The 20,599-nt window shown below is 56.0% G+C and overlaps 1 long non-coding RNA gene across 1 annotated transcript; it reads right to left on the bottom strand.

Moving 5' to 3' along the window:
• Positions 1-782: 782 nt before the first annotated feature.
• Positions 783-20,599, bottom strand: LOC141122103 (uncharacterized). Its single transcript, XR_012240619.1, has 3 exons — positions 20,510-20,599; positions 4,211-4,278; positions 783-1,378 (listed from the first exon to the last, which is right to left on the bottom strand). It is a non-coding gene; the product is annotated as an uncharacterized lncRNA (long non-coding RNA).

Here is a 20,599-nt window from a genome sequence, read left to right as displayed (position 1 = left end):
ATTTTTAATAAAGGAATTGTCAACAACTGTGCCTGTGTTTTTCTTTTTTTTTTTTTTAGCTTTTGTTGGTGAATAGGTAGGGGCACTATGTACCCCATACTCATTCACATAGGTGGGCTGGGATTTGGTGGGCCCCTTGTTAAAGGGAGCTTCCAGATTCCGATAAGGCCCCTGCCCGCAGACCCCCCACAACCACCGGCCAGGGTTGTTGGAAAGAGGACCTTGCCCCCCAACCACGCATCGACACCCAACCCCCCCAGAAGCACATTTGAAAGAATTCTTTTTAGAAATGTCAGTTTTGCTGCAGCAGGTTCTATACATGGTACAGATGTGTCACTTTACAGGCAGACTAAGGGGGCCCCCCAGGCACTATATTGAAAGCAATTTTTCATTTTTTAGTGTTTCATTTTAGGCATTATTAAAATCACTGCTCCTATAAAAAAAGATTGTTTTTAAAAAAAGGTTTGCATTGGAACAAGTCCCCCAGGGCAGTACCCGGACCCCCACACCCCTTTTTTATGGCCAATAATTTGCATATAAGCCTTCAAATTGGGCACTTTTGATTTTTCAAGTTCGGGTCCCATAGAGTTCAATAGGGTTCGCTGTCCCAGTCCAAACTTTTTGTGATGGTGGGCTGTTCTGGTGCGAACTGAACTGGTGGGTGTTTGGCCCATCTCTAGTTAGGATTCCTGTTTGGGGGGGGTCATGTTTCATTACCCCCCTCCTCCCAGAAGAAGATACACATGTATTCCAGAAGGATGGAGAAATGAAGGAGTCTTCGTACAGAATAGATGTGTACAGGAAAAGAGCACTCACCAATGAGGGAATCCACTGACAGCTCCAGGTCCAGTCCCTCCTTCTGTGCCATGTGATCCAGGTCTGGCCCCTCCTCCTGTGTCATGTGATCCAGGTCTTTCCCCTCCTCCTGTGTCATGTGATCCAGGTCTGGCCCCTCCTCCTGTGTCATGTGATCCAGGTCTGGCCCCTCCTCCTGTGTCATGTGATCAAGATCTGGCCCCTCCTCCTGTGTCATGTGATCCAGGTCTGGCCCCTCCTCCTGTGTCATGTGATCCAGATCTGGCCCCTCCTCCTGTGTCATGTGATCCAGATCTGGCCCCTCCTCCTGTGGCATGTGATCCAGGTCTGGTTCCTCCTCCTGTGTCATGTGATCCAGGTCTGGCCCCTCCTCCTGTGGCATGTAATCCAGGTCCGGCCCCTCCTCCTGTGTCATGTGATCCAGGTCTGGCCCCTCCTTCTGTGTCATGTCACAGTCTGCTTGAATGTGGAGCTTCTTCTCAGTTTCGGGGATGGTGCAGGATAATCCGCCAATGCTGGAAAGACGAACCCATCACCGCCATCCAACCCGCTCAACCACACCCTGCAGGGAAATACACCGTTAGAGTTCACATAGCTTAATCACCCTGAACTGATATCACAGTAAATGGAAAATGCTTGATAAAATCCCCCAACACCCCTAAAAATGTCCTAGATCTCTGGGGAGCTCTGTACACCCGCTGTGCCCATTATGAGGGGTTCCCACCATCCCTGTGCTGAATTCCCGGGTCTGTACACCCGCTGTGCCCATTATGAGGGGTTCCCACCATCCCTGTGCTGAGTTCCCGGGTCTGTACACCCGCTGTGCCCATTATGAGGGGTTCCCACCATCCCTGTGCTGAATTCCCGGGTCTGTACACCCGCTGTGCCCATTATGAGGGGTTCCCACCATCCCTGTGCTGAGTTCCCGGGTCTGTACACCCGCTGTGCCCATTATGAGGGGTTCCCACCATCCCTGTGCTGAATTCCCGGGTCTGTACACCCGCTGTGCCCATTATGAGGGGTTCCCACCATCCCTGTGCTGAATTCCCGGGTCTGTACACCCGCTGTGCCCATTATGAGGGGTTCCCACCATCCCTGTGCTGAGTTCCTGGGTCTGTACACACGCTGTGCCCATTATGAGGGGTTCCCACCATCCCTGTGCTGAATTCCCGGGTCTGTACACCCGCTGTGCCCATTATGAGGGGTTCCCACCATCCCTGTGCTGAGTTCCCAGGTCTGTACACCCGCTGTGCCCATTATGAGGGGTTCCCACCATCCCTGTGCTGAATTCCCGGGTCTGTACACCCGCTGTGCCCATTATGAGGGGTTCCCACCATCCCTGTGCTGAGTTCCCGGGTCTGTACACCCGCTGTGCCCATTATGAGGGGTTCTCACCATCCCTGTGCTAAGTTCCTGGGTCTGTACACCCGCTGTGCCCATTATGAGGAGTTCTCACCATCCCTGTGCTGAGTTCCTGGGTCTGTACACCCGCTGTGCCCATTATGAGGGGTTCTCACCATCCCTGTGCTGAGTTCCCGGGTCTGTACACCCGCTGTGCCCATTATGAGGGGTTCCCACCATCCCTGTGCTGAGTTCCTGGGTCTGTACACCCGCTGTGCCCATTATGAGGGGTTCCCACCATCCCTGTGCTGAGTTCCCAGGTCTGTACACCCGCTGTGCCCATTATGAGGGGTTCCCACCATCCCTGTGCTGAGTTCCCGGGTCTGTACACCCGCTGTGCCCATTATGAGGGGTTCTCACCATCCCTGTGCTGAGTTCTCGGGTCTGTACACCCGCTGTGCCCATTATGAGGGGTTCTCACCATCCCTGTGCTGAGTTCCCGGGTCTGTACACCCGCTGTGCCCATTATGAGGGACTCCCACCATCCCTGTGCTGAGTTCCCGGGTCTGTACACCCGCTGTGCCCATTATGAGGGGTTCTCACCATCCCTGTGCTGAGTTCCCGGGTCTGTACACCCGCTGTGCCCATTATGAGTAGTTCCCACCATCCCTGTGCTGAGTTCCCGGGTCTGTACACCTGCTGTGCCCATTATGAGAGGTTCTCACCATCCCTGTGCTGAGTTCCCGGGTCTGTACACCCGCTGTGCCCATTATGAGAGGTTCTCACCATCCCTGTGCTGAGTTCCCGGGTCTGTACACCCGCTGTGCCCATTATGAGGGGTTCTCACCATCCCTGTGCTGAGTTCCCGGGTCTGTACACCCGCTGTGCCCATTATGAGGGGTTCCCACCATCCCTGTGCTGAGTTCCTGGGTCTGTACACCCGCTGTGCCCATTATGAGGGGTTCTCACCATCCCTGTGCTGAGTTCCTGGGTCTGTACACCCGCTGTGCCCATTATGAGGGGTTCCCACCATCCCTGTGCTGAGTTCCCGGGTCTGTACACCCGCTGTGCCCATTATGAGGGGTTCTCACCATCCCTGTGCTGAGTTCCTGGGTCTGTACACCCGCTGTGCCCATTATGAGGGGTTCCCACCATCCCTGTGCTGAGTTCCCGGGTCTGTACACCCGCTGTGCCCATTATGAGGGGTTCTCACCATCCCTGTGCTGAGTTCCCGGGTCTGTACACCTGCTGTGCCCATTATGAGGGGTTCTCACCATCCCTGTGCTGAGTTCCCGGGTCTGTACACCCGCTGTGCCCGTTATGAGGGGTTCCCACCATCCCTGTGCTGAGTTCCTGGGTCTGTACACCCGCTGTGCCCATTATGAGGGGTTCCCACCATCCCTGTGCTGAGTTCCCCGGTCTGTACACCCGCTGTGCCCATTATGAGGGGTTCCCACCATCCCTGTGCTGAGTTCCCGGGTCTGTACACCCGCTGTGCCCATTATGAGGGGTTCTCACCATCCCTGTGCTGAGTTCCCGGGTCTGTACACCCGCTGTGCCCATTATGAGAGGTTCCCACCATCCCTGTGCTGAGTTCCCGGGTCTGTACACCTCCTGTGCCCATTATGAGGGGTTAATTTTGTTTACTGAAAAATCTTACAAAAAAACAACTTATATACAATAAAAATAAATAAAACATATTTACAAAATAATTTAATATGATAATACAAAACAAGAACATTATAAATGGTACAAACCAAATTGCGCACAACACAATCCCTACGGGAGAGCCAGACTAAGGAACATCACCGTCACCATGCATGGAGCCTTTTATAGAAACGGAATGGGAACTGTCATTAGGGTAATTGAGGCCGCCGATTCTAAGCCTGACTCCTCCTCCTCCCTGGAGAACCAACGCGTTTCATTGTACCCCAAGACTCATCATCCCATTCATCATGTGACAGGACCCCAAACTCTCTGTATATTAGGATTGGGGTCACATTGGGGTATCTGCCTCTCCTCAGGTATAATATTGGACCCGCTGTATACTCACCAGGGATTGGTTGTTCCCGTCTCACAGCGTCCCGGATCGCACATGTGTGATTATATAGCGGCATCGCCCTTCCAGAGAAAACAAGAATTAGAGCCAGCAGGAGGAGAATCTACAATATCTGCATTCACTATCACTCTGCCCCTGTCCCTTCCCCCTCTATTTATACCCCTCTCACTCTGCCCCTGTCCCTTCCCCCTCTCTTTATACCCCTCTCACTCTCCCCCTGTCCCTTCCCCCCTCCCTTTATACCCCTCTCACTCTCCCCCCTGTCCCTTCCCCCCTCTCTTTATACCCCTCTCACTCTCCCCCTGTCCCTCCCCCCTCTCTTTATACCCCTCTCACTCTGCCCCTGTCCCTTCCCCCTCTCTTTATACCCCTCTCACTCTCCCCCTGTCCCTTCCCCCCTCCCTTTATACCCCTCTCACTCTCCCCCTGTCCCTTCCCCCTCTATTTATACCCCTCTCACTCTCCCCCTGTCCCTCCCCCCTCTCTTTATACCCCTCTCACTCTGGCCCTGTCCCTTCCCCCTCTCTTTATACCCCTCTCACTCTCCCCCTGTCCCTTCCCCCCTCCCTTTATACCCCTCTCACTCTCCCCCTGTCCCTTCCCCCTCTATTTATACCCCTCTCACTCTCCCCCCTGTCCCCTCCCCCCTTTCTTTATACCCCTCTCACTCTCCCCCTGTCCCTTCCCCCTCTCTTTATACCCCTCTCACTCTCCCCCTGTCCCTTCCCCCTCTATTTATACCCCTCTCACTCTCCCCCTGTCCCTTCCCCCTCTCTTTATACCCCTCTCACTCTTCCCCTGTCCCGTCCCCCCTTTCTTTATACCCCTCTCACTCTCCCCCTGTCCCTTCCCCCTCTCTTTATACCCCTCTCACTCTCCCCCTGTCCCTCCCCCCTCTCTTTATACCTCTCACTCTCCCCCTGTCCCTCCCCCTCTCTTTATACCCCTCTCACTCTCCCCCCTGTCCCCTACCCACTTTCTCTATACCCCTCTCACTCTCCCCCTGTCCCTTCCCCCCTCCCTTTATACCCCTCTCACTCTCCCCCCTGTCCCTTCCCCCCTCTCTTTATACCTCTCTCACTCTCCCCCTGTCCCTTCCCCCTTTATTTATACCCCTCTCACTCTCCCCCCTGTCCCCTACCCACTTTCTCTATACCCCTCTCACTCTCCCCCCTGTCCCTTCCCCCCTCCATTTATACCCCTCTCACTCTCCCCCTGTCCCTTCCCCCTCTATTTATACCCCTCTCACTCTCCCCCCTGTCCCCTCCCCCCTTTCTTTATACCCCTCTCACTCTCCCCCTGTCCCTTCCCCCTCTCTTTATACCCCTCTCACTCTCCCCCTGTCCCTTCCCCCTCTATTTATACCCCTCTCACTCTCCCCCTGTCCCTTCCCCCTCTCTTTATACCCCTCTCACTCTTCCCCTGTCCCGTCCCCCCTTTCTTTATACCCCTCTCACTCTCCCCCTGTCCCTTCCCCCTCTCTTTATACCCCTCTCACTCTCCCCCCTGTCCCCTACCCACTTTCTCTATACCCCTCTCACTCTCCCCCTGTCCCTTCCCCCCTCCCTTTATACCCCTCTCACTCTCCCCCCTGTCCCTTCCCCCCTCTCTTTATACCCCTCTCACTCTCCCCCTGTCCCTTCCCCCTCTATTTATACCCCTCTCACTCTCCCCCTGTCCCTTCCCCCTCTCTTTATACCCCTCTCACTCTCCCCCTGTCCCTCCCCCTCTCTTTATACCCCTCTCACTCTCCCTCCTGTCCCCTACCCACTTTCTCTATACCCCTCTCACTCTCCCCCTGTCCCTTCCCCCCTCCCTTTATACCCCTCTCACTCTCCCCCTGTCCCTTCCCCCTCTATTTATACCTCTCACTCTCCCCCCTGTCCCTTCCCCCCTTTCTTTATACCCCTCTCACTCGCCCCCTGTCCCTTCCCCCTCTCTTTATACCCCTCTCTCTCTCCCCCTACTGTCCCTTCACCCAGCTCTTTATACCCCTCTCACTCTCCCCCCTGTCCCTTCCCTTCTTTCTTTATACCCCTCTCACTCTCCCCCCTGTCCCTTCCCTTCTTTCTTTATACCCCTCTCACTCTCCCCCCTCTCTCTCTCCCACGTCCCTTCCCACCTCTCTTTATACCCCTCTCACTCTCCCCCCTGTCCCTTCCCCTCTTTCTTTATACCCCTCTCACTCTCCCCCCACTCTCTCTCCCGCGTCCCTTCCCCCCTCTCTTTATACCCCTCTCACTCTCCCCCTGTCCCTTCCCCCCTCTCTTTATACCCCTCTCTCTCCCCCTGTCCCTTCCCCCTCTCTTTATACCCCTCTCACTCTCCCCCTGTCCGTTCCCCCTCTCTTTATACCCCTCTCACTCTCCCCCTGTCCCTTCCCCCCTTTCTTTATACCCCTCTCACTCTCCCCCCTGTTCCTTCCCCCCTTTCTTTATACCCCTCTCACTCTCCCCCTGTCCCTTCCCCCCTCTCTTTATACCCCTCTCACTCTCCCCCTGTCCCTTCCCCCCTCCCTTTATACCCCTCTCACTCTCCCCCTGTCCCTTCCCCCTCTCTTTATACCCCTCTCACTCTCCCCCTGTCCCTTCCCCCTCTCTTTATACCCCTCTAACTCTCCCCCCTGTCCCTTCCCCCCTTTCTTTATACCCCTCTCACTCTCCCCCTCTCTCTCTCCCCCTGTCCCTTCCTCCCTCTCTTTATACCCCTTTCACTCTCCCCCCTGTCCCTTCTCCCCTTTCTTTATACCCCTCTCACTCTCCCCCCCTGTCCCTTCCCCCCTCTCTTTATACCCCTCTCACTCTCCCCCCTCTCTCTGTCCCCCTGTCCCCTTCCCCCCTCTCTTTATACCCCTCTCACTCTCCCCCCTGTTCATTCCCCCCTTTCTTTATACCCCTCTCTCTCTCCCCCTGTCCCTCCCCCTCTCTTTATACCCCTCTCACTCTCCCCCCTGTCCCTTCCCCCCTCTCTTTATACCTCTCTCACTCTCCCCCTGTCCCTTCCCCCTTTATTTATACCCCTCTCACTCTCCCCCCTGTCCCCTCCCCCCCTTTCTTTATACCCCTCTCACTCTCCCCCTGTCCCTTCCCCCTCTCTTCATACCCCGCTCACTCTCCCCCTGTCCCTTCCCCCTCTATTTATACCTCTCACTCTCCCCCCTGTCCCTTCCCCCCTTTCTTTATACCCCTCTCACTCGCCCCCTGTCCCTTCCCCCTCTCTTTATACCCCTCTCTCTCTCCCCCTACTGTACCTTCACCCAGCTCTTTATACCCCTCTCACTCTCCCCCCTGTCCCTTCCCTTCTTTCTTTATACCCCTCTCACTCTCCCCCCTCTCTCTCTCCCCCGTCCCTTCCCCCCTCTCTTTATACCCCTCTCACTCTCCCCCCTGTCCCTTCCCCCCTTTTTTATACCCCTCTCACTCTCCCCCTGTCCCTTCCCCCTCTCTTTATACCCCTCTCTGTCTCCCCCTGTCCCTTCACCCAGCTCTTTATACCCCTCTCACTCTCCCCCCTGTCCCTTCCCTTCTTTCTTTATACCCCTCTCACTCTCCCCCCTGTCCCTTCCCTTCTTTCTTTATACCCCTCTCACTCTCCCCCCTGTCCCTTCCCCCCTTTTTTTATACCCCTCTCACTCTCCCCCCTGTCCCTTCCCCTCTTTCTTTATACCCCTCTCACTCTCCCCCCACTCTCTCTCCCGCGTCCCTTCCCCCCTCTCTTTATACCCCTCTCACTCTCCCCCTGTCCCTTCCCCCCTCTCTTTATACCCCTCTCTCTCCCCCTGTCCCTTCCCCCTCTCTTTATACCCCTCTCACTCTCCCCCTGTCCGTTCCCCCTCTCTTTATACCCCTCTCACTCTCCCCCTGTCCCTTCCCCCCTTTCTTTATACCCCTCTCACTCTCCCCCCCTGTCCCTTCCCCCCTCTCTTTATACCCCTCTCACTCTCCCCCCTGTTCCTTCCCCCCTTTCTTTATACCCCTCTCACTCTCCCCCTGTCCCTTCCCCCCTCTCTTTATACCCCTCTCACTCTCCCCCTGTCCCTTCCCCCCTCTCTTTATACCCCTCTCACTCTCCCCCTGTCCCTTCCCCCTCTCTTTATACCCCTCTCACTCTCCCCCTGTCCCTTCCCCCTCTCTTTATACCCCTCTAACTCTCCCCCCTGTCCCTTCCCCCCTTTCTTTATACCCCTCTCACTCTCCCCCTCTCTCTCTCCCCCTGTCCCTTCCTCCCTCTCTTTATACCCCTTTCACTCTCCCCCCTGTCCCTTCTCCCCTTTCTTTATACCCCTCTCACTCTCCCCCCCTGTCCCTTCCCCCCTCTCTTTATACCCCTCTCACTCTCCCCCCTCTCTCTGTCCCCCTGTCCCCTTCCCCCCTCTCTTTATACCCCTCTCACTCTCCCCCCTGTTCATTCCCCCCTTTCTTTATACCCCTCTCTCTCTCCCCCTGTCCCTCCCCCTCTCTTTATACCCCTCTCACTCTCCCCCCTGTCCCTTCCCCCCTCTCTTTATACCTCTCTCACTCTCCCCCTGTCCCTTCCCCCTTTATTTATACCCCTCTCACTCTCCCCCCTGTCCCCTCCCCCCCTTTCTTTATACCCCTCTCACTCTCCCCCTGTCCCTTCCCCCTCTCTTCATACCCCGCTCACTCTCCCCCTGTCCCTTCCCCCTCTATTTATACCTCTCACTCTCCCCCCTGTCCCTTCCCCCCTTTCTTTATACCCCTCTCACTCGCCCCCTGTCCCTTCCCCCTCTCTTTATACCCCTCTCTCTCTCCCCCTACTGTACCTTCACCCAGCTCTTTATACCCCTCTCACACTCCCCCCTGTCCCTTCCCTTCTTTCTTTATACCCCTCTCACTCTCCCCCCTCTCTCTCTCCCCCGTCCCTTCCCCCCTCTCTTTATACCCCTCTCACTCTCCCCCCTGTCCCTTCCCCCCTTTTTTATACCCCTCTCACTCTCCCCCTGTCCCTTCCCCCTCTCTTTATACCCCTCTCTGTCTCCCCCTGTCCCTTCACCCAGCTCTTTATACCCCTCTCACTCTCCCCCCTGTCCCTTCCCTTCTTTCTTTATACCCCTCTCACTCTCCCCCCTGTCCCTTCCCTTCTTTCTTTATACCCCTCTCACTCTCCCCCCTGTCCCTTCCCTTCTTTCTTTATACCCCTCTCACTCTCCCCCCTGTCCCTTCCCCCCTTTTTTTATACCCCTCTCACTCTCCCCCTGTCCCTTCCCCCTCTTTTTATACCCCTCTCTGTCTCTCCCTGTCCCTTCACCCAGCTCTTTATACCCCTCTCACTCTCCCCCCTGTCCCTTCCCCTCTTTCTTTATACCCCTCTCACTCTCCCCCCACTCTCTCTCCCGCGTCCCTTCCCCCCTCTCTTTATACCCCTCTCACTCTCCCCCTGTCCCTTCCCCCCTCTCTTTATACCCCTCTCTCTCCCCCTGTCCCTTCCCCCTCTCTTTATACCCCTCTCACTCTCCCCCTGTCCGTTCCCCCTCTCTTTATACCCCTCTCACTCTCCCCCTGTCCCTTCCCCCCTTTCTTTATACCCCTCTCACTCTCCCCCCTGTTCCTTCCCCCCTTTCTTTATACCCCTCTCACTCTCCCCCTGTCCCTTCCCCCCTCTCTTTATACCCCTCTCACTCTCCCCCTGTCCCTTCCCCCTCTCTTTATACCCCTCTCACTCTCCCCCTGTCCCTTCCCCCTCTCTTTATACCCCTCTCACTCTCCCCCCTGTCCCTTCCCCCCTTTCTTTATACCCCTTTCACTCTCCCCCTCTCTCTCTCCCCCTGTCCCTTCCCCCCTCTCTTTATACCCCTATTACTCTCCCCCCTGTCCCTTCCTCCCTCTCTTTATACCCCTTTCACTCTCCCCCCTGTCCCTTCTCCCCTTTCTTTATACCCCTCTCACTCTCCCCCCCTGTCCCTTCCCCCCTCTCTTTATACCCCTCTCACTCTCCCCCCTCTCTCTGTCCCCCTGTCCCTTCCCCCTCTCTTTATACCCCTCTCACTCTCCCCCCTGTTCATTCCCCCCTTTCTTTATACCCCTCTCACTCTCCCCCCTCTCTCTCTCCCCCTGCCCCCTTCCCCCCTCTCTTTATACCCCTCTCACCCTCCCCCCTGTCCCTTCCCCCCTCTCATTAAACCCCTCTCACTCCCCCCCTGTCCCTTCCCCCCTTTCTTTATACCCCTCTCACTCTCCCCCTGTCCCTTCCCCCTCTCTTTATACCCCTCTCACTCTCCCCCTGTCCCTTCCCCCCTCTCTTTATACCCCTCTCACTCTCCCCCTGTCACTTCCCCCCTCTCTTTATACCCCTCTCACTCTCCCCCTGTCCCTTCCTCCCTCTCTTTATACCCCTCTCACTCTCCCTCTGTCCCTTCTCCCTCTCTTTATACCCCTCTCTCTCTCCCCCTGTCCCTTCCCCCCTCTCTTTATACCCCTCTCACTCTCCCCCTGTCACTTCCCCCCTCTCTTTATACCCCTCTCACTCTCCCCCTGTCCCTTCCCCCCTCTCTTTATACCCCTCTCACTCTCCCCCTGTCACTTCCCCCCTCTCTTTATACCCCTCTCACTCTCCCCCTGTCCCTTCCCCCCCTCTCTTTATACCCCTCTCACTCTCCCCCTGTCCCTTCCTCCCTCTCTTTATACCCCTCTCACTCTCCCCCGTCCCTTCATCCCTCTCTTTATACCCCTCTCACTCTCCCCCCTCTCTCTCTCCCCCTGTCCCTTCCCCCCTCTCTTTATATCCCTCTCACTCTCCCCCTGTCCCTTCCCCCTCTCTTTATACCCCTCTCTCTCTCCCCCTGTCCCTTCCCCCCTCTCTTTATACCCCTCTCACTCTCCCCCTGTCACTTCCCCCTCTCTTTATACCCCTCTCACTCCCCCCCGTCCCTTCCCCCCTCTCTTTATACCCCTCTCACTCCCCCGTCCCTTCCCCCCTCTCTTTATACCCCTCTCACTCTCCCCCCTGTCCCTTCCCCCCTCTCTTTATACCCCTCTCACTCTCCCCCTGTCCCTTCCCCCCCTCTCTTTATACCCCTCTCACTCTCCCCCTGTCCCTTCCCCCCTCTCTTTATACCCCTCTCACTCTCCCTCTGTCCCTTCCCCCTCTCTTTATACCCCTCTCACTCTCCCCCCTCTCTCTCTCCCCCTGTCCCTTCCCCCCTCTCTTTATATCCCCCTCTCTCTCCCCCTGTCCCTTCCCCCTCTCTTTATACCCCTCTCTCTCTCCCCCTGTCCCTTCCCCCCTCTCTTTAAACCCCTCTCACCCTCCCCCTGTCACTTCCCCCTCTCTTTATACCCCTCTCACTCTCCCCCCTGTCCCTTCCCCCCTTTCTTTATACCCCTCTCACTCTCCCCCCTCTCTCTCTCCCCCTGTCCCTTCCCCCCTCTCTTTATACCCCTCTCACTCTCCCCCCTCTCTCTCTCTCTCCCCCTGTCCCTTCCCCCTCTCTTTATACCCCTCTCACTCTCCCCCTGTCCCTCCCCCCTCTCTTCATACCCCTCTCACTCTCCCCCTGTCCCTTCCCCCTCTGTTTATACCCCTCTCACTCTCCCCCCTGTCCCTTCCCCCCTTTCTTTATACCCCTCTCACTCTCACCCTGTCCCTTCCCCCTCTCTTTATACCCCTATCTCTCTCCCCCTGTTCCTTCCCCCAGCTCTTTATACCCCTCTCACTCTCCCCCCTGTCCCTTCCCCTCTTTCTTTATACCCCTCTCACTCTCCCCCCTCTCTCTCTCCCCCGTCCCTTCCCCCCTCTCTTTATACCCCTCTCACTCTCCCCCTGTCCCTTCCCCCCTCTCTTTATACCCCTCTCTCTCTCCCCATGTCCTTCCCCCTCTCTTTATACCCCTCTCACTCTCCCCCTGTCCCTTCCCCCTCTCTTTATACCCCTCTCTCTCTCCCCCTGTCCCTTCCCCCCTCTCTTTATACCCCTCTCACTCACCCCTTCTCTCTCTCCCCCTGTCCCTTCCCCCCTCTCTTTATACCCCTATTACTCTCCCCCTGTCCCTTCCCCCCTCTCTTTATACCTCTCTCACTCTCCCCCCTGTCCCTTCCCCCCTTTCTTTATACCCCTCTCACTCTCCCCCCGTCCCTTCCCCCATCTCTTTATACCCCTCTCACTCTCCCCCCTCTCTCTCTCCCCCTGTCCCCTTCCCCCCTCTCTTTATACCCCTCTTACTCTCCCCCCTGTCCCTTCCCCCCTCTCTTTATACCCCTCTCACTCTCCCCCTCTCTCTCCCCCCTGTCCCTTCCCCCCTTTCTTTATACCCCTCTCACTCTCCCCCTGTCCCTTCCCCCTCTCTTTATACCCCTCTCACTCTCCCCCTGTCCCTTCCCCCCTCTCTTTATGCCCCTCTCACTCTCCCCCCTGTCCCTTCCCCCCTTTCTTTATACCCCTCTCACTCTTCCCCGCCTGTCCCTTCCCCCCTCTCTTTATACCCCTCTCACTCTTCCCCGCCTGTCCCTTCCCCCCTCTCTTTATACCCCTCTCACTCCCCCCCTCTCTCTCTCCCCCTGTCCCTTCCCCCCTCTCTTTATACCCCTCTCACACTCCCCCTGTCCCTTCCCCCTCTCTTTATACCCCTCTCACTCTCCCCCCTGTCCCTTCCCCCCTTTTTTATACCCCTCTCACTCTCCCCCCATGTCCCTTCCCCCCTCTCTTTATACCCCTCTCACTCTCCCCCCTCTCTTTCTCCCCCTGTCCCTTCCCCCCTCTCACTCTCCCCCTGTCCCTTTCCCCCTCTCTTTATACCCCTCTCACTCTCCCCCTGTCCCTTCCCCCCTCTCTTTATACCCCTCTCTCTCTCCCCCTGTCCCTTCCCCCCATTCTTTATACCCCTCTCACTCTCCCCCTGTTCCTTCCCCCCTTTCTTTATACCCCTCTCTCTCTCCCCCTGTCCCTTCCCCCTCTCTTTATACCCCTCTCACTCTCCCCTGTCCCTTCCCCCTCTCTTTATACCCCCCTCTCTCTCCCCCTGTCCCTCCCCCCTCTCTTTATACCTCTCTCACTCTCCCCCTGTCCCTTCCCTCTCTCTTTATACCCCTCTCACTCTCCCCCCTGTCCCTTCCCCTCTTTCTTTATACCCCTCTCACTCTCCCCCCTCTCTCTCTCCCCCGTACCTTCCCTCGTCTCTTTATACCCCTCTCACTCTCCCCCTGTCCCTTCCCCCCTCTCTTTATACCCCTCTCTCTCTCCCCATGTCCTTCCCCCTCTCTTTATACCCCTCTCACTCTCCCCCTGTCCCTTCCCCCTCTCTTTATACCCCTCTCTCTCTCCCCCTGTCCCTTCCCCCCTCTCTTTATACCCCTCTCACTCACCCCTTCTCTCTCTCCCCCTGTCCCTTCCCCCCTCTCTTTATACCCCTATTACTCTCCCCCTGTCCCTTCCCCCCTCTCTTTATACCCCTCTCACTCTCCCCCCTGTCCCTTCCCCCCTTTCTTTATACCCCTCTCACTCTCCCCCCGTCCCTTCCCCCCTCTCTTTATACCCCTCTCACTCTCCCCCCTCTCTCTCTCCCCCTGTCCCTTTCCCCCTCTCTTTATTCCCCTCTCACTATACCCCTGTACCTTCCCCCTCTCTTTATACCCCTCTCACTCTCCCCCCTGTCCCTTCCCCCCTTTCTTTATACCCCTCTCACTCTCCCCCCTCTCTCTCTCCCCCTGTCCCCTTCCCCCCTCTCTTTATACCCCTCTTACTCTCCCCCCTGTCCCTTCCCCCCTCTCTTATACCCCTCTCACTCTCCCCCTCTCTCTCCCCCCTGTCCCTTCCCCCCTTTCTTTATACCCCTCTCACTCTCCCCCTGTCCCTTCCCCCTCTCTTTATACCCCTCTCACTCTCCCCCTGTCCCTTCCCCCCTCTCTTTATGCCCCTCTCACTCTCCCCCCTGTCCCTTCCCCCTTTCTTTATACCCCTCTCACTCTTCCCCGCCTGTCCCTTCCCCCCTCTCTTTATACACCTCTCACTCTTCCCCGCCTGTCCCTTCCCCCCTTTCTTTATACCCCTCTCACTCTCCCCCAGTCCCTTTCCCCTCTCTTTATACCCCTCTCACTCCCCCCCTGTCCCTTCCCCCCTTTCTTTATACCCCTCTCACTCTTCCCCGCCTGTCCCTTCCCCCTCTCTTTATACCCCTCTCACTCTGCCCCCTGTCCCTTCCCCCTTTCTTTATACCCCTCTCACTCTCCCCCAGTCCCTTTCCCCTCTCTTTATACCCCTCTCACTCCCCCCCTGTCCCTTCCCCCCTTTCTTTATACCCCTCTCACTCCCCCCCTCTCTCTCTCCCCCTGTCCCTTCCCCCCTCTCTTTATACCCCTCTCACACTCCCCCTGTCCCTTCCCCCTCTCTTTATACCCCTCTCACTCTCCCCCCTGTCCCTTCCCCCCTTTTTTATACCCCTCTCACTCTCCCCCCATGTCCCTTCCCCCCTCTCTTTATACCCCTCTCACTCTCCCCCCTCTCTTTCTCCCCCTGTCCCTTCCCCCCTCTCACTCTCCCCCTGTCCCTTTCCCCCTCTCTTTATACCCCTCTCACTCTCCCCCTGTCCCTTCCCCCCTCTCTTTATACCCCTCTCTCTCTCCCCCTGTCCCTTCCCCCCATTCTTTATACCCCTCTCACTCTCCCCCTGTTCCTTCCCCCCTTTCTTTATACCCCTCTCTCTCTCCCCTGTCCCTTCCCCCTCTCTTTATACCCCTCTCACTCTCCCCTGTCCCTTCCCCCTCTCTTTATACCCCCCTCTCTCTCCCCCTGTCCCTCCCCCCTCTCTTTATACCTCTCTCACTCTCCCCCTGTCCCTTCCCTCTCTCTTTATACCCCTCTCACTCTCCCCCCTGTCCCTTACCCTCTTTCTTTATACCCCTCTCACTCTCCCCCCTCTCTCTCTCCCCCGTCCCTTCCCTCTTCTCTTTATACCCCTCTCACTCTCCCCTGTCCCTTCCCCCTCTCTTTATACCCCTCTCTCTCTCCCCATGTCCTTCCCCCTCTCTTTATACCCCTCTCACTCTCCCCCTGTCCCTTCCCCTCTCTTTATACCCCTCTCTCTCTCCCCCTGTCCCTTCCCCCCTCTCTTTATACCCCTCTCACTCACCCCTTCTCTCTCTCCCCCTGTCCCTTCCCCCCTCTCTTTATACCCCTATTACTCTCCCCCTGTCCCTTCCCCCCTCTCTTTATACCCCTCTCACTCTCCCCCCTGTCCCTTCCCCCTTTCTTTATACCCCTCTCACTCTCCCCCCGTCCCTTCCCCCCTCTCTTTATACCCCTCTCACTCTCCCCCCTCTCTCTCTCCCCCTGTCCCTTTCCCCTCTCTTTATTCCCCTCTCACTATACCCCTGTACCTTCCCCTCTCTTTATACCCCTCTCACTCTCCCCCCTGTCCCTTCCCCCTTTCTTTATACCCCTCTCACTCTCCCCCCTCTCTCTCTCCCCCTGTCCCCTTCCCCCCTCTCTTTATACCCCTCTTACTCTCCCCCCTGTCCCTTCCCCCTCTCTTTATACCCCTCTCACTCTCCCCCTCTCTCTCCCCCCTGTCCCTTCCCCCCTTTCTTTATACCCCTCTCACTCTCCCCCTGTCCCTTCCCCCTCTCTTTATACCCCTCTCACTCTCCCCTGTCCCTTACCCCTCTCTTTATACCCCTCTCACTCTCCCCCTGTCCCTTCCCCCCTCTCTTTATGCCCCTCTCACTCTCCCCCCTGTCCCTTCCCCCCTTTCTTTATACCCCTCTCACTCTTACCCGCCTGTCCCTTCCCCCCTCTCTTTATACCCCTCTCACTCTTCCCCGCCTGTCCCTTCCCCCTCTCTTTATACCCCTCTCACTCTCCCCCCTGTCCCTTCCCCTTTCTTTATACCCCTTTCACTCTCCCCCTGTCCCTTCACCCTCTCTCTTTATACCCCTCTCACTCTCCCCCAGTCCCTTTCCCCTCTCTTTATACCCCTCTCACTCCCCCCCTGTCCCTTCCCCCCTTTCTTTATACCCCTCTCACTCCCCCCCTCTCTCTCTCCCCCTGTCCCTTCCCCCTCTCTTTATACCCCTCTCACACTCCCCCTGTCCCTTCCCCCTCTCTTTATACCCCTCTCACTCTCCCCCCTGTCCCTTCCCCCCTTTTTTATACCCCTCTCACTCTCCCCCCATGTCCCTTCCCCCCTCTCTTTATACCCCTCTCACTCTCCCCCCTCTCTTTCTCCCCCTGTCCCTTCCCCCCTCTCACTCTCCCCCTGTCCCTTCCCCCCATTCTTTATACCCCTCTCACTCTCCCCCTGTTCCTTCCCCCCTTTCTTTATACCCCTCTCTCTCTCCCCCTGTCCCTTCCCCTCTCTTTATACCCCTCTCACTCTCCCCCATGTCCCTTCCCCACTTTTTTATACCCCTCTCACTCTCCCCCCATGTCCCTTCCCCCCTCTCTTTATACCCCTCTCACTCTCCCCCCTCTCTTTCTCCCCCTGTCCCTTCCCCCCTCTCACTCTCCCCCTGTCCCTTCCCCCCATTCTTTATACCCCTCTCACTCTCCCCCTGTTCCTTCCCCCCTTTCTTTATACCCCTCTCTCTCTCCCCCTGTCCCTTCCCCTCTCTTTATACCCCTCTCACTCTCCCCTGTCCCTTCCCCCTCTCTTTATACCCCCCTCTCTCTCCCCCTGTCCCTCCCCCCTCTCTTTATACCCCTCTCACTCTCCCCCTGTCCCTTCCCTCTCTCTTTATACCCCTCTCACTCTCCCCCCTGTCCCTTCCCCCCTTTCTTTATACCCCTCTCACTCTCCCCCTCTCTCTCTCCCCCTGTCCCTTCCCCCCTCTCTTTATACCCCTCTCACTCTCCCCCTCTCTCTCTCCCCTGTCCCTTCCCCCCTCTCTTTTTACCCCTCTCACTCTCCCCCCTGTCCCTTCCCCCCTGTCTTTATACCCCTCTCACTCTCCCCCTGTCCCTTCCCCCCTCTCTTTTTACCCCTCTCACTCTCCCCCCTGTCCCTTCCCCCCTGTCTTTATACCCCTCTCACTCTCCCCCTGTCCCTTCCCCCTCTCTTTATACCCCTCACACTCTCCCCTGTCCCTTCCCCCCTCTCTTTATACCCCTCTCACTCTCCCCCCTGTCCTTCCCCCCTCTCTTTATACCCCTCTCACTCTCCCCCCTGTCCCTTCCCCCCTCTCTTTATACCCCTCTCACTCTCCCCCCTGTCCCTTCCCCCCTCTCTTTATACCCCTCTCTGTCTCCCCTGTCACTTCCCCCCTCTCTTTATACCCCTCTCTGTCTCCCCCTGTCCCTTCCCCCTCCTTTATACCCCTCTCACTCTCTCCCCTGTCCCTTCCCCCTCTCTTTATACCCCTCTCACTCTCCCCCCTGTCCCTTCCCCCCTCTCTTTATACCCCTCTCTCTCCCCCCCTGTCCCTTCCCCCCTCTCTTTATACCCCTCTCACTCTCCCCCCTTTCCCTTCCGCCCTTTCTTTATACCCCTCTCACTCCCCCCCGTCCCTTCCCCCCTCTCTTATACCCCTCTCACTCTCCCCCCTGTCCCTTCCCCCTTCTCTTTATACCTCTCACTCTCTCCCTTCCCCCATCCCTCTTTCTCTCCCTTCCCCCTCTCTATATCCCCCTCTCCCTTCCCCCTTCCCCCTCTCTTTATCCCCTCTCCCTTCCCCCTTCCCCCTCTCTTTATCCCCTCTCCCTTCCCCCTTCCCCCTCTCTATATCCCCCTCTCCCTTCCCCCTTCCCCCTTTCTTTATCCCCCTGTCCCTTCCCCCCACCCCTCTCTCTATATACAGGACACATATCGGGGAATATACTGTGTATTCCATCTCCTCTGTATACAGAATAGTATATACGTTATATACAGATCAGCCCACTGACCGGTGAAGTGATAACATGATGTGGAAGTGTGTGGGATATATGAGGCTGGGAGTGAACATGTTTTCCCTGAAGTTGTTGGTGATGGCAGATTGCTGTGTATGGGGCTGTGTTGCTGCAGACCGGTCAGGGTGACCCGTGTCCTCTCCCAAATGTGTCTACAATGGGCAGGTGAGGATTAGAACTGGAGGAAGGAGCAATGGAAGAAGGTGGTCTGGTCCGGGAGGGTCACTTACCTGGGCGGGGGAGGAGGAGACAGCCCCGGGATGCATTATGGGAAGAAGGCGGCGGAGGAGGGGGATGGTTTGTATGGTGGGGACCAGATACCTCCATGGATCAGGGGAAAGGGGGGACCTACTTTATATTAGAGGGGAGGTCATAATGTTCTGGATGATCAGTGTACGGAGGTATACAGGGGAGGTATACAGGGGAGGAATATAGGTAGGTATACAGGGGAGGAATACAAGGAGGTATACAGGGAGGTATACAGGGGAGGAATATAAGTAGGTATACAAGGGTGGAATACAGGGAGATATACAGGGGAGGAATACAAGGAGGTATACAGGGGAGGAATACAAGGAGGTATACAGGGGAGGAATACAGGGAGATATACAGGGGAGGAATACAAGGAGGTATACAGGGGAGGAATACAAGGAGGTATACAGGGGAGGAATACAGGGAGATATACAGGGGAGGAATACAAGAAGGTATACAGGGGAGGAATACAGGGAGATATACAGGGGAGGAATACAAGAAGGTATACAGGGGTGGAATACAGGGAGATATACAGGGAGAATACAAGGAGGTATACAGGGGAGGAATACAAGGAGGTATACAGGGGAGGAATACAGGGAGATATACAGGGGAGGAATACAAGGAACAGGGGAGGAATACAAGGAGGTATACAGGGGAGGAATACAGGGAGATATACAGGGGAGGAATACAAGGAGGTATACAGGGGAGGAATACAGGGAGGTATACAGGGGAGGAATACAAGGAGGTATACAGGGGAGGAATACAAGGAGGTATACAGGGGAGGAATACAGGGAGATATACAGGGGAGGAATACAAGGAGGTATACAGGGGAGGAATACAGGGAGATATACAGGGGAGGAATACAAGGAGGTATACAGGGGAGGAATACAAGGAGGTATACAGGGGAGGAATACAGGGAGATATACAGGGGAGGAATACAAGGAGATATACAGGGGAGGAATACAAGGAGGTATACAGGGGAGGAATACAGGGAGGTATACAGGGGAGGTATACAGGGAGATATACAGGGGAGGAATACAAGGAGGTATACAGGGGAGGAATACAGGGAGGTATACAGGGGAGGAATACAGGGAGGTATACAGGGGAGGAATACAAGGAGGTATACAGGGGAGGAATACAGGGAGGTATACAGGGGAGGTATACAGGGAGATATACAGGGGAGGAATACAGGGAGATATACAGGGGAGGAATACAGGGAGATATACAGGGAAGGAATACAAGGAGGTATACAGGGGAGGAATACAAGGAGGTATACAGGGGAGGAATACAAGGAGGTATACAGGGGAGGAATACAGGGAGGTATACAGGGGAGGTATACAGGGAGATATACAGGGGAGGAATACAAGGAGGTATACAGGGGAGGAATACAGGGAGGTATACAGGGAAGGAATATAGGTAGGTATACAGGGGAGGAATACAGGGAGATATACAGGGGAGGAATACAAGGAGGTATACAGGGGAGGAATACAGGGAGGTATACAGGGGAGGAATACAGGGAGATATACAGGGGAGGAATACAGGGAGGTATACAGGGGAGGAATATAGGGAGGTATACAGGGGGGGAATATAGGGAAGAATATAGGGAGGTATACAGGGGGGGAATATAGGGAAGAATATAGGGAGGTATACAGGGAGATATACAGGGAGGTATATAGGGAGGTATACAGGGGAGGAATACAGGGAGATATACAGGGAGGAATATAGGGAGGTATACAGGGGAGGAATACAGGGAGGTATATAGGTAGGTATACAAGGAAGAATATTCCGGGGTTATTCCCGGGGGGTCATAATGTTGCTGATGGGTGTATGGTTTATATACAGGGAGGAATATATAGAGTTATATAGAAAGGTATACAGGGAGGAATATTGCAGGGGTCATAATGTTCTGGCTGATGGGTGTACGGAGGTATACAGGGAGGAATATAGGGAGATATATAGGGAGGTATACAGGGAGGAATATATAGAGATATATAGGGAGGTATACAGGGAGGAATATATAGAGATATATAGGGAGGTATACAGGGAGGAATATAGGAAGGTAGATTTCTTCTATATAAAGTGTATATTGTATACAGTATATAGATATATAGCCACATCCCCCCCACCCTGTATAGAGTGCAGACAATGGGCAGCATTGTATAGGACAACCCCTCCCCTCCCCCATACAGAGTGCAGGCGATGGGCCACACATACCTGGATACACTCAGCTTCCCTATGGATGGGCTGCAGAATCTGGGAGAGGGGTGGAGTCTGCAGAGGATGCTGGGAGAGGAGAGCTGAGGC

This window comes from Aquarana catesbeiana, unplaced genomic scaffold (assembly GCF_042186555.1).
Source record: "Aquarana catesbeiana isolate 2022-GZ unplaced genomic scaffold, ASM4218655v1 unanchor243, whole genome shotgun sequence".
NCBI classification, from domain to species: Eukaryota; Metazoa; Chordata; class Amphibia; order Anura; family Ranidae; genus Aquarana; species Aquarana catesbeiana.
Note: the sequence above shows the minus strand (reverse complement) of the source record. Positions and strands in the feature narration are given on the sequence as shown.